At 39.4% G+C, this 13,731-nt stretch overlaps 2 protein-coding genes across 2 annotated transcripts in view; both read left to right on the top strand.

The window, feature by feature from the left end:
- The window catches only part of pcbp3 (poly(rC) binding protein 3), a 70,826-nt gene that overhangs the window by 17,647 nt on the left and 39,448 nt on the right, over positions 1 to 13,731 (top strand). The window contains exons 2-5 of the mRNA XM_078285995.1: positions 7,597 to 7,661; positions 7,892 to 7,957; positions 8,919 to 9,027; positions 9,959 to 10,094. The gene's annotated coding sequence lies outside the window, so the exon portion shown is untranslated. The remainder of the gene's footprint in view (positions 1 to 7,596; positions 7,662 to 7,891; positions 7,958 to 8,918; positions 9,028 to 9,958; positions 10,095 to 13,731) is intronic.
- LOC144539851 (uncharacterized) overlaps positions 2,389 to 13,731 on the top strand; it is a 114,461-nt gene continuing 103,118 nt past the window's right edge. The window contains exon 1 of the mRNA XM_078285997.1: positions 2,389 to 2,396. The gene's annotated coding sequence lies outside the window, so the exon portion shown is untranslated. The remainder of the gene's footprint in view (positions 2,397 to 13,731) is intronic.

Below are 13,731 nucleotides of genomic sequence, written 5' to 3'. Positions count from 1 at the left end.
TGGGAGAAAACTAGTGCTGGTGTTTCTATAAAATGATCTGATTTTGAGACAGTATTTTAGTAGTTGTGGTGCATTTTGGGCATGAAATTAACTGTTGTGCCAAGCTTAATGTTGGTGCAGAGAGTTGTATAAAGAGTTTTGAAAATATGAACTCAGTATTGAGAAATGCTATTGTAAAAAAAAAAAAAATCCTGTAAATGAGTTCCTTGCTCATCTGTAACAGTCGGCAGAGTTGGCTTGACGCTGAAAAGTTTTCCCGTATCGTTCTCTCACAGCGTCAGTGTTGTGCATTTCTGACAAAAACACCTCAGAACCAAAAAGCCTTAAAAATTCAGCCGTCGAGAAAGCTGACACACACTCTCCAATAAACATAGCATGACTAATCCCCCCCTCACAAATGACAAGGCCTAGTCATCTTACCTTACATACAATGAATGGTCTCTTTCTAAATGACTTCAAAGCGAAGCATTTGGCACAACCCAAACTTGTGTGATGGAAGTGTATTTCCCCCCAGTAGCATACTGGGCGAACTAGACAAGCAATTTCAGTGAGGTAGCATTTACTAAAAAGCCTGATGGGGCCATGCAGCTAAGCTCCTGTGATTGGGCTTTGTGAGTGAAAGTGACCACTAAAGTGCTGTGCTTCCCCTCCTGGGTGCGTTTGTAGGCATAAGCATTTCCTCTGACTTTTTGCTTGCTTACTATTGACATTGTGTACTATTTGAGTGTGTGTTTGTGTGTTTCTGTGTGTATTTTGGTGTGTGTATGAGTGTGTGCATGCTCACTGGTGTGTTTGTGATTGTGTATGCAGTGCAAACCATTGTGTGTGTGTGTGTGTGTGTGTGTGTGTGTGTGTATAGATGTGTGTTTCTAAATGTGCTGTCTTTGCTGTGGCATCGCACGGTGCGGCTGCGGCATTTTGGAACACACCACCAACTTTTTAAACAAGCTTTTTAAAGCCCCCGTGTCAAAAGATGAAACTGAATTCCCACGGTAAAGCAGCTTGCGAAAGAGAGAATAATCCATGTTTTCTCATGGAGTTCAGAGCCCATTTTGAGTCGCTTGATATCAAAATGGGGTCAATAGACAAATTCCTATTCAACTTAAATGAGTGTAATCTCTTGTTATGTAAAAAAAAAAATCCAACCACATTGCTTATTTATGAATTGTCACTGACCAGCTCACAAAAACACCTTGATCTGTTTGTTACTTCAAGAATACATTTCAATCTACTATTTAAATTGCTCTTATTACCTGATCTGACTGTATGATTTGTCATACTGACATCAGGTCATGATAATACAGTCTTGCACTCTATGAGTAAAGAGGATGGGGGACAGTAAACAGAGACAAGGAAATAGGAAAAGTAGAAGTGAAGCTTGCAGTTTGATATAGATAATGATGAATGAAGCTTTCAACAAACGTGTTAGTCAGTGGAATTATTGTGACACACAATTCATATCAGTGTCTATTTTGAGACTATTTTGTTGTTTCAGTGTCTTAGGGATATGTTTTGACCAAAACCAAGTTTGAGTCGAGCTTTCACAGTGACATTTGTTTGGTTAGAGGCATACTCTGTTTCTTTCTTTCTTTTATTTGTTTTAGTGACACTGAAGCGGGTAGGTGGATGACTGTACACAGGAAGCTTAGTGTCCAGGACTTGGCCTGCATGGGCTTAGTGCATGACTCAGAGTGTACGCACAGCATGAACTGTGCGGCTCCGAGCCAGCGAGAGATGAAATGCAGTCGTGTCGCAATTCAAGAATGAGTCCAAATTTAACAATCTCGGGAAATAAGTATCGAATTCCACTTATTCATAGAAATGTGTTTTTTCTAAGTCTTGTTTGTACTGGAAAAGTATATTACCGTTAATTGTGCAGTGTCTTAAAAAAATCTAAATTCTGTAAATGGTGTGTGTGTGTGTGTGGGTGTGTGTGTGTGCAGACGGACAGTGAATGCCATGCCAAAGCGAGCAGACTATACCTATCACTCTGCATTTATCCAGAACACGTTGAACATTTTGCCTCCGTCTCTGGGTCATTTGTGCTTGTTAAGCCCCGGCTATGAAATGTTTCATTGACTCCAGTACTTATTTCCTGTAGATGTCCCCTCCAATCAATCATCGTGTCACTCTGATCATTCAAATAGAAAATTCAAAGAGGAATTAATCCTTTCTTGCACAATATATGTGTTCGGAGCAATTAGCCTCATAGGAAGACTGAATTTGGCTGCTGAAGGGGCGTTTCAGGGCAGCAGGGTGGTGTAGCGAATAGGGATGTCGCCCTTCAGTAGTTTGACCCAGTTAAATGAAGTGTGATTGAGAGATTGGTACGCTGCTTCATTGTTTACAGGGTTGCCCAGAGATTGAAAGACCCCACGAAATGAAAACTTTTTTTTTTTACCTGTTTGCTGATGTTGCTGGACTTAGTGTTCACATATTCACCAATACAGGCCAAGAAAATGACAAAAAATGGTGATTTCTATAGATTAAAATTTTATATCAAAATAACAGACCGTCTCTGTCCACTAAACGGCACATGATGATTGTCGATGTTGATGTTGATGACTCATCCTGCACTCGAGGACATATACAATGTCCCCCAACATGGGACGAAGGTGTGTTTTCACCTAAAACTCTTTTCCTAGACGGGGCGACGGAGGCAGAGAATATCTGGGTGGGTTTGACATTGAAGCACCCACTTCCTCGATATTCAAATAAGCCCCTCCCACTGATGCTTCCCGCCCTAACTTTCTCCTTCAATCGGAAATACCTCAATACACGGAAGCAAATCACGCTCTCCATGCCACTTCATGGGGTCTTTAAACATTTGGAAGAATGTAATATGATTTTTCAGATTATTTCAGCTTTCTCTGATCACGCTTATCTCTACTTGGACCGCTACCTGAGGAACTTCAGTCTCAAGTATGAAAAAAAGGTTACTTACTAGGCCAAACTTCTCTTATTTTGTTGTCAAACTCTTTTAATAGTGTATTTTTAAAGGTGGAGCAGGCAGCCCGCTCCCCATAGTACTTCTCATCATTGAAACAGTAGGAAGGCTGGGAGCAACATTGTGTCTGGGAGACACAGGAGAGAAGGTTGTGGCAGGATGCTATTCTAGGCCAGCAGAGGTAAATGTGGCTCCAGAGGCAGAGGTCTTTACCACTACACACACTCTGTGGGACCGTAATACTTTATCTAGTAATGAATGATTTATACGTAAAGCATGTATCTCTCTGCTATGGCTTTCGGTGAGATCATCAGTAGATGCTGTATTGTCTCTGCAAAATGTCTTTGTTGTAGTTGAAGTAATCTGGGTTATAGTGATGATGTTTATGATGTTTATATTGCTGTAGTTAAGGGATTTGAGCCCTTTTTCTTTTACCCTCCCATCCTAGAATGTGTTCATGTGCTTTTGATATAAAGATTTTTGTTCAGCATCATTTTCACTTTTAAGAGGGCAAGAAATACATGAAAAAAGGCATTTTACTTAAAGGGAAAATCCACCGTAAAATATTAACACTGTCAAAAAAACATGATGTACCTTGCATTTCTGGGTCCATTTTGTTGTTTGGTTGTGTATTTTTCTTATCCCTGTGGATAACTGGCCAAACATAGACAACATGACGTCACATTGGGATATTTCCAGCGCAGCTACAATGGAGTTTGACAGCAGAAGCATTTTCAGCTGTCCGAACATTAACGATAGATGTCAGGTTCAGCAAGGGCTTCTTTTTTAGACTCACTATTTTGCACTGACGTTCAACAGTCATACAGGGAGAAATCCAGAAGATGCAGAGAGACCAGTTTCTCCACTGACAGCAGCCTCAATAGACCAGAATGCAATGCAGCCACAAGGCAGGTTGGGGTTTGAGTTCATCATAGACACGCTGTTACTCTTGCCACCTACATGTATAACCCTCAGGTGAATGATCACACTGTCAAGCTATTTTTATTCAAATTCCAATACAACCACCCTTTAATGAAAGCAACAAGTTCAGGCAACGTTCTCTGAGGTTTCTGAGAGTCATTCGAGGAAACGTAAGAAATCACCAACTGAAGTAGAAGTAGACAAGGCAGGTTGAGGGAAAATAGGAACAGCAAAAAAGTAAATTACACCACTTCATCACAAACTAACTCCTGGGATGCATTGAACATCACAGATTGATGATGTCTAACAGTGTATGAGTATCTGGTTGTGGATTTTTACTTTAAATAAGACCCTGCCCCCCTCTACACACCAAACAATGTCCTTTTTATGCTTGAGCCGACCCCAAACTCACACAACTCCTTTTCCTCCTGGAGCAATATAAAAAGAGAGAGCCACTCCCTTGATAAAATGTGTTGTTTGAAGCAAGCCTTTATAGGCCCTGTGATTTATTATTAATATGAACAATATAAATAGTTTAAGTAAGATTCATATTTAATTCTATGTTCTGTAGGGCCAAGTTGATTCTGAGTGACTTATTTGGCAAAATTGCAAACACAAAATGGCGGCCTTGAAAATTACAATGCATGAAAGAAAAACAAATTGACCCAAGAGGAATGGATATTTCATGGGTCTGTGTCTCATCCAGTTATTTTCAACTTATATTTGCCTGCATCCTCCTTACTTCCATTGCATTACTCTTGATAGGAAACCCTCTTGGACAAATGGTCTTATATTATTCAGTGTTCATGATTTTGTTTTCAAAAAGACTACAGCTCAGAATAGGAATAATGTTCTTCATAATGTGTTTCAAATGAATGTAGTATATAAATGTTTAGTTAAAAGTTGAATTGAATTAGTTACATTAAAAGACTCAGTCCTCACAGGCAGAACTGTCACAATACTGGAGCCTGATTGGTCGACACCACAAATGCTTCAAATGCTGTAAACTGGCCTGATTGGAAGAATTTCAGTAATTATTTAGTGAAACAGCCAATCAAGACCAAGTCCAGTTGTGATTCGTTTACTGGAGTTGGTCTGAAACTGCCTGGAAAAAAGCTTTAAATATGACCAATACAACAAAATTACATTTCAATAATGTCTTCATTGATTAAACATTATTTGATAATATATGTATATAAATAGAGAAAATAGAGAAATAAAAAGAGACATTTTTAATTCCTATAATATGGGACATTTTCAGCCACTTTTCATTTCGTATTAACATTGTCTGGATGCAAATGAAAATTTCCGTTTGCCCCTGGGACTCCAGAGATCCGTCCTGAGTTACCCACTGTTTAACAACTGCACTTGCACTTTTTCCGGTGCTCGAGGGGAGGGGGGAGGGTATGCATATACTTTAAAATGCATATGAGTATTTCCCTTATGTAGGGCAATACAGCGCTTACCGTAATTCCCCTAAGCGCTGCGCATGGCAAAAAGCGTTACACATGAAACAAACGCACGGATGAACGAGCGAACAAACGCACACACCTAATAAACCTGACTCTGGGATATAAATACCCATTTCAGTTGTGTCCCATAATAGTTAGTGAACCGTTTTATGGTCAGCGTATGCAGGGGGGGCCTACTGGTTAGAGAGGCCATCCCATTACAGGTCTAGACCCCACAACCAGTGTGTCTGTCCCTGCCAAGGCACTGAACCCCTACCAGCTCCTGACTACACTGTGTGTAATACTGCATTTGATTGCTCTAATATTCCTATGTCAACTGCCTGCTTACTGTTAACTACAAAGACTATTCTCTATGTGCACATACGCCTGTCGTGTGGCTCATCCATATTCCAGTAGATGTATGCGCCTGTGCTCGCTCCACTCTCACACACAGGTTAAATACCCTGATCTTTTGTATGTGTGTGTAAATGTATGTGTGTGTGTGAGAGAGAGAAAGAGAGAGAGAGAGAGAGAGAGAGAGAGAGAGAGAGAGGCTTTTAGTGCATGCATCTGTGGGATTTTGAGGGAGAGAGAGAGCAAGCGAGTGAGAGAATGAGAGAGAGAGATGCGTTTGCTATCAGCGAAGGGCAAGTCCTTGAGCAGAGGGGGTCAGCGCTCTAATCTGCGGAGGTGATGATATTGTGAGGATATTTAAGGAGAGGATGAGAGCAAAAGCGAGGGGGGGCGGGGGGAGTATTAGCCTTTTTAGATATCATTAAACATTAATACTGTCAGGGGGCTGGTGCACAGTGGGGTCCTTTTCATTGACTTTCATGCTGTGTGGTAATAGAGTTTCACCTCTGGGGACCTCAACCCCCCCCACCCCCACCCCACCCCCAGACACACACACACACACACACACACACACACACACACACCACCAACCCCCCCCCCCCCACCCCCCCCACCCCTCACCCCAATGCTCAAGCTAAGGGAAGATCAGATCGCCACCCCTCTTCTGAGGATGAGATTAGTGGGAGTGTGTGTGTGTGTGTCTGTGTGTGTCTGTGTGTGTGTGTGTGTGTGTGTTAATAGTGGATTATGTGAGGTCATGCACTCTCTCTCGGTCTCTCTCTCTCTCTCTCGCTCTCTCTCTCGGTGTATGAAAAAGATAGTGGATATCATAAAACTACTGAAGTCTGAGGAGGCTTGCATATATTTAAGCAATGTTTAATCCTGGGAAGCATTTATAATACTTTTCTGCAGAATGTTACTTTTTTTTTGTTTTTTTGTTAAAGAATGCCTGGAGTATCAAGCACCCATATTAAAAGAATCTAAATTGTACTTTTCCTCTTGTTTCAAGATTCAACAAAACTCAAACATGACCTGGAATTCAGAGTTGTTAGAAGCGTCTTTCCCATATTGGTCTCATTCTTCAAATTGCACATTTATCTGTTTCCCCTTTTGTTTTCTTATTTGACCGCTACCTTTTTTATTGACTACTACTGCCACTGTTTTGACTGCTGCTGTTTGTGCCATGCTATTTTTGTGCCTTGCTTTACTGACCTATCCCATGTTGTTGTTTGTTTTTGTATAGTTTTACATAGTTGGTTTTACATAGTATAGTTTTCTTAAATACACTATGTAATTGTACTCTGGTTTTATGCAAATACTATGTAAAGTGTCTCTGAGTATTTGAAAAGCGCTATACAAATCAAATGTAATATTATTATTGTTATTATTATTGTTGTTATTATTAGGATTATATCAGTAAATCAATTTACCCAAACGTATTTGTGAATCTAAGTGGATTGGTGAAGGTTTCTTGGGTAAAGCAAACTTATTAGTCACTATCTAGAGGACAGGATAGATTTAATGTTTCCTATTCATGTTTCATTATATAGTCCCTATTCTTCCATTACCTATTCTTCAGAAATCTCTGCACCAGTAGCTGTTTTATTCAAAGTAATTTCTAATAGTGGCTCTGAATGGTGTTTGACACGTCAAGTGCCAATAGAGGGCAGTGATCTCCTTCTAAAGAAATCTCAGTGGCCAGGCAGGAGAGCAGAGGAACGCAAACCTTTGTGTGTGTGTGTGTGTGTGTGTGTGTATATGTGTGTGTGTGTGTGTATGAATGAGCCCATGTATGCAAGCAAGGAGTGCTGCTCCTCTCCCACTACTGAGTGTCAGTATGGGCAGACGCCAATAGAGGGAGCTGTAATCTTATAAAACCCAAACCATACTGGACCCAAAGTAATCAATTATTCTCATTCACAGGAATTCCTCTCCTTCCCCCCCTGGAGTGCTGTCTGAGAACAAGTCAACTGCTGAAACTGATCCATGTAAGAAGTAGTAGCAGTAAATTCACACTAATATATCATTCAATAATGTTGGCACATTCAAATTTGAACTCTTCATGCCGTCACATCACACATGAGGAGGGTGGTGTGGCAGACTAAAATCTCCTTTTGTAATAATTCATTATAAAAGCAATGGAGTGTATGATGTCAGTGCTTTCACATTGCAAATATATGCAGCACTGCGTTTAGTTGTGTTTTTCTCTCTCCAACAGATTCACAGAGTCCAGTTCCACAGTTCATTTGATGTAAACACGTAACTGCTGGTCAGCCACAGCAAAGTAAGTGGAATCCTAATGAATTTGATTCGCCCATACACAAACAGCATAGTACAAATAAATATATAACAGGTGCTATGTTTATACTCACTTCAGAAGATTGCAAGCATTCTAATCAATTATGGCATGCATTATAATCCACTGTGGACTAAAGCATTATCTTTGTGCTGATACTTCAGTGAAACTAGACCTCACCCTGGGCTAATTTCAGCTGTTAAGGATCTTTCTTATGCTCTTCACACATGGCTTATATTTTCATGGAAATTTTGCCCAAAGAGATCCCTTGTAATGCAGATATTTCAATTTAAATGCAAGTCTTCTGAATTATAGAGTACTTTAGAAAGCACATTTAGCCACAATCTAGAGGATAAATACGCTCTCCACAGGCTTCTATAGGCTAATTAGAATTCACAGTGAATCTTTAAGCACATTGTTATGCAAGATAATGTTGTTACAAGCACATTATATTATGCACTAATTTTTTCATTACAGTCATATTACAATTACTATTTAGGCATTTAGCAGACGTTCTTAATCAGAGCGACTTACAATTAGTGGTCATATCAATATCAGAAAATCCCATTCATTTTAATGAACAATGGGTATCTGATATAATACATCATGATTCTTCTGTAAGGAGTATGTAATTAATTTGTCATCATCTATGTAGCAGATGCCATATGATGCTTTACTATCAGGGGTTTGTTCCAAAAAGTTTTCTGATATTCATAACCCATTAACATACAGATGATTCTCAGGCATCCTCAGAAATGTTCTTTTTTTTATAAGCAAGTCTTGACTTTGATTATGCTCCATGAGTTTTACCAGCTATCATCCTGTAAGATTAGATGACACTTTTTCAGAGGATGGATATCTTGTTTTGGAAAGAACCTCTGTCTCTTAGGTGTCACCAAATTCACCCTGTTTCCTACCACTCCACGCCTTAACCCTGTGATCTGTGCAGGTGTATTGGCCAGAAACCCAGAAGTCTCCCCAGTCTGCTGGAAGGCTGCCAGCCGCAGGTCACATGACCTGGAAGAGGAAACCTAGGAGACTTTTGGGATCCCTCTTCGGTCAGACACACCTCCTTAACAGCTTGCACACACTACAAGCAACTTGATTGATGTTTCACTCTATTGTGACCGATTGTATGGTGCAAGAGGCTCTGATTGCTTGTATGTAGTGGTCTTCTGCAGCTACAAAGTATTGACCAAGAAAAATAAGTCATGCATTTATACATTTCAATATATTCTGTCAGTGATTTTGTGTCATAACATCACATCGTTTTGATGAGTTAACATAGCAAGCTAGCAAGCACCAATTACATATAGCATTGACTGAAAATAAACAGAAAAAAAGACATGAAATTACTACAGAGTTACTTACCGTCAATCCTAATGATGACTTGGGAAACAAGAACTTTTCTCATCTGACAAACTTGTTGACTCTCTGCCTATTGGCCGAGTTTCCCTGGTTGCTCAGCTCTAAAGGAAATTAATGAACTTCTGGTGACTTGTTGATTATGTTGCTCGCAGTGTGGAGGCACAGTCAAAATCATTTCAAACTTTTGATAATGCCTGGCAAATACAGACTGACACACACAGTATGATGACACACAGACTTATGATACATCAATCAATCATCAATGAATCAGCCTTTATTTGTACAGCACATTTCCTGCAAGCGAATGCAGTGCTTCACAACGTAGATAAAAAACGCAACGGAATTAAACAACCAGAAAAGAGAGATCATAAAAATAAAATAGACAATGTATATAAGAGTAGAACAAAAAGGACCCTCGTACAGAATATACAAAAATAGAGAACATGTGTACAAACAAAGACAAACACACACACACACTTTACATGCACAAGCACACAGGGATGCAATGCTTCCTGCCTGAACATGGTGGGATGTAAAGGCCTAAAACAGCTATCTGACAATCCTACTAATTGACTTAATGAAGCTCTTTCTGTCTTTCTGTTCTTCTTTCTCTGGCCTCAGAATGGGCCGGCTATCAACCTGAAGAGAAGTCCAAAGGCTGATGAACTGATATCCTGTGAGAGGCAGCTTCGCTCGGTACCCCGCCTCACTCTGGTGTCCTATATGCCCTGAGAACACAACAGCCAGAGCAACTCTGGTGAGTAGATGCACTCATTTAATCTGTCAGCGGTGAAAGCGATGGGATCTGTAAAGTTCAATCGCAGCCTCCTCACGTTGAAGTTTGGAGATTGGATGATAGCCGGCGAGGGCCGCGCCACTGGGTTGAAATGCCTCGCACTATTTGTATCATGCTACCGCGCTATTTTGGTCTGTCTGTTTTCCAAATGTCTCGTTTCTAAATCCAATTTGGTGTCAAAGAAAAAAGACAAATCCTTTCATCCATCATCCCTGCTGACTGTTACTTTGTGCTCAGAGGTGTGACATTTTCTGTGCAGGAATTTGCATGTCTACACGACATAATCAATGTCCTGGTCAGACTTTCTCAGCAGACTGTAGTGATTTTTTTCATGTCGTCTTAAAAAAAATTGAGTTTCCATTGTTTTGGCTTGGCTCTTTAGATTGGATTTGATTTGATTTGCACAAAATGAGAAATTTACATAAAATACCAGTGTGTAAAGGTGAGGTTTAAATTTGACAAGGCTTATTATTGGTCCTCATCTGGACAATAACGATATTATACAACACAATGATACATGCTGTTTTGTTGTTCAATGAAAAGGTGTGAAGTTCTTTAAATGCCATCATGTTACTAACTACAGAAGAATTTTTGAGAATCAACAAGACTAACTGTATTTCAGTGAGTCCACAGTTTGTGAAACAAGGTGCTTGTGTTAACTTTTTCAACAAAGGCTATGGGAGAATTCCTTTGGGGAGGTTTTACCCTTTATCACTAGAACAGGTTTTGCCACCTCACTGCTGCCCAAGGGTAATCAGGGAAAGGAGAAACAGAGTCAGAGTTTGAAAATAACACATCAAGCCTCTTGTGCCTCTCAATAGATACACACAGAGAGGTGGAGTTAAGTGGAAAAGAACAAAAACAAAAACATAACTTGTAGATTCCCATCCAAACCACATAAATTGCCGGTGAACCAAATCTGAACATCTATTCTGTGCCTTTGTTAGCCGATGTGATGTTAACTGTATCGACTCGTATGTATTTTGCTGTACTCAACTGTCAACAGACTGTAAAGGTGTAAGAATGAATATGTTTGTAATGCTAACAGGCATAATCAGAGGGGCCATCAGAGTTCAACAGTCAGGCTATTTTTGCCATATCCCGGATAACTGGTCTCAAGCAGCTGGTTATCAACCCAGGATTTACCAATCCAGCAATGAGAGCGTTGATTGATTGATTTTATTTGACAGATTTTAAAATATACTGTACGTAAGGTTGATAGCCCTTAGGCCACAACCACACACACATATAGTAAAATTGCCAAGGAATTTAACACACAATAAAGTAAAAAAAAACTATTTCCATTGCGGTCCTCGTTGTACAAAGCAATGGTCAGCACAGGCAGGTCTGACAATACATGAATCACTTAAAACATAGAGCGGAAAAAAACATATTGTACATTATATACAGTATACGTACATTCAAAGAACACATTAATGATTTTCTGATCCCTTCACTGCTCTTTTAAAACAGTTAGCAGTGGAAATTTCTTTAATATGGGATGGGGCTCACATGAAAGGGCCGGGGTTTGTGACAAATAGCCAATCACATGCAACATGGACAGACTCAGAGCAGTGTATTTAATGAGATAAGATGAAACTATTGATCTAATATCATACGCACACAACTAGAATATAAAAAGAAGCAATAGAAATAGTAGAAAATAATAAAATAATCAAACAATAAAAGCCATAGACTATAAATACGCCTAATTATGGGATTATATAGGCGCTAATATATACTGCTGACATTTTCAACACGTTAAGTAACCTAGACTGTAAAAGTAGGTATGGGAAAGAAATGGATACTAACATTTGTGTTCTTCTCTCAAGAAGAACTATTATAATGAATAAATGTCAGCATTACAAAAGTAACATTGTTTCTGCTACCAAGGTTAGAGAGGATTATTGGAGGAACTGTCATTAGGACACAATGTCATTAGGACACAGTGGGCATACTTTCCATTGATACAATATTTTGTTGACACATTGAGGCTGTAAAAAGATTTTCCTATTCATAAAGTCGGCCTCATGTTCTTCAGGGTTGCGGTAATGGAACATGACATCAATTAGTCTACATCGAACCAAACACTGTCGGGAATCTACAAAAAATTTCAGCGCAATTAATATGCAAGAGTAAATTAATTAATTGATAATATTTCTATTATATTCCTACTTTATAGAGTAGGAGAGTTGGCAAATGGCCAGAAAATGCTACAAACAGCTATTATATCTCTGATATAATAAATTATCATGGAAAGCAAAGTGATTCTACACACGGCGCCCTGCGAACAGCTCTTCTCATTATATGTTAATTCAATAGCAGCCTACTGTTCTCTTTATGTCTTGTCACTTTCATTTGAATGCAGTATTTTTGTCCATGTTGGGATCCTGTAGGAATGGGGACTCCATGTTTCCAGAGAGTTAATTGGTGAGGAGGCGGGCCTTTTATCTGTTCTGATCTGATATCCTGAACTGAAGCTGCTAAAGAGCAGGTTAGCTGTGCAGCATAGGTTACCATGGTGATCTACCCTGGTTAAAAGTGAGCCACCTTCGTGAGACAGAAAAGCCAGGGTTAAACCCAAAGTTAGCTCGCTAACCCACTAAGCTTGCTTCGTGAGACAGGCAGGTCTAGAGAGACCACAACATTATAGAGGAGAGAGAGTGAAAGTTATCACTTTTCCTGCTAACTGTTATGTTGTAAGAGAGATGGAGATAAAGAGAAAGAATTCAGGGAGTGAAAGTCTTATTAGATTCAACAAATGTGTTGTAACTTTGACTAATACATACAGTATTTTCCTAGAGTGGCTGCTTGTGAAGATCAAAACTTCAAAAAAACTAGAAGGCCTGTTTAAGTGTTGAGATAAATCGGTGCAACAGGTATTTAATAGTAAAACTGGCCTCAGTAGTGTTTAGACCCCAGCTGATAAAGAGGTTGATATTAGGCATACTGTAGCATATTCCACTAATTAAACCCAATAAAAGCAGATTAACAAACGTTATTAAAGCCTATTTATGATGTCTCAAACACATCATCAAAGCTTTATAATGTCTCAAATTTCCGAAGATGGGCACACAACAATATAAAAACATAATCAGACAACAACTGGAAAGGAAGGCCTGTCTCTAGGGTAACACTGGCTTGCCCTCAGTAAAACTGAAACAATTTAGCTGATCATCTCATATTTTTCATAAAGGAACAATAGGGCAACTATAGTCAAAATGTGTAACAAGAAGTCAGTGTGTAATATGACTAACTTTTTGTGTGTATCTTCCGTCTTATCTGAAGGACTTATCCATGTGACGTCAACTGTTAAGTCAACTGAGTCTGAATTACAGGGATCGAAAGAGCATTATAACCAGGGTACTGTCAATACTATGACTAGTGGGAGCTGCTCAGCTGAACCCACTGCAGTGTAAAGAACACGACTCATCCTATTCTATAACAACTCAAATCTGCACTCCATTCAGCTCGAATTCCACATTATTACCAAACTATTTTGTTTTGCTTTGGAACTACATTCATTGCCTGACATAGCAAACATCTTTAACATTTATTCAACCAGGCAAGCTGACCAAGAAAATACTCAGCAACAGCC

Source organism: Centroberyx gerrardi, chromosome 10, assembly GCF_048128805.1.
Source record: "Centroberyx gerrardi isolate f3 chromosome 10, fCenGer3.hap1.cur.20231027, whole genome shotgun sequence".
NCBI lineage: Eukaryota > Metazoa > Chordata > Actinopteri > Beryciformes > Berycidae > Centroberyx > Centroberyx gerrardi.
This window is presented reverse-complemented; position numbering and strand designations above follow the sequence as displayed.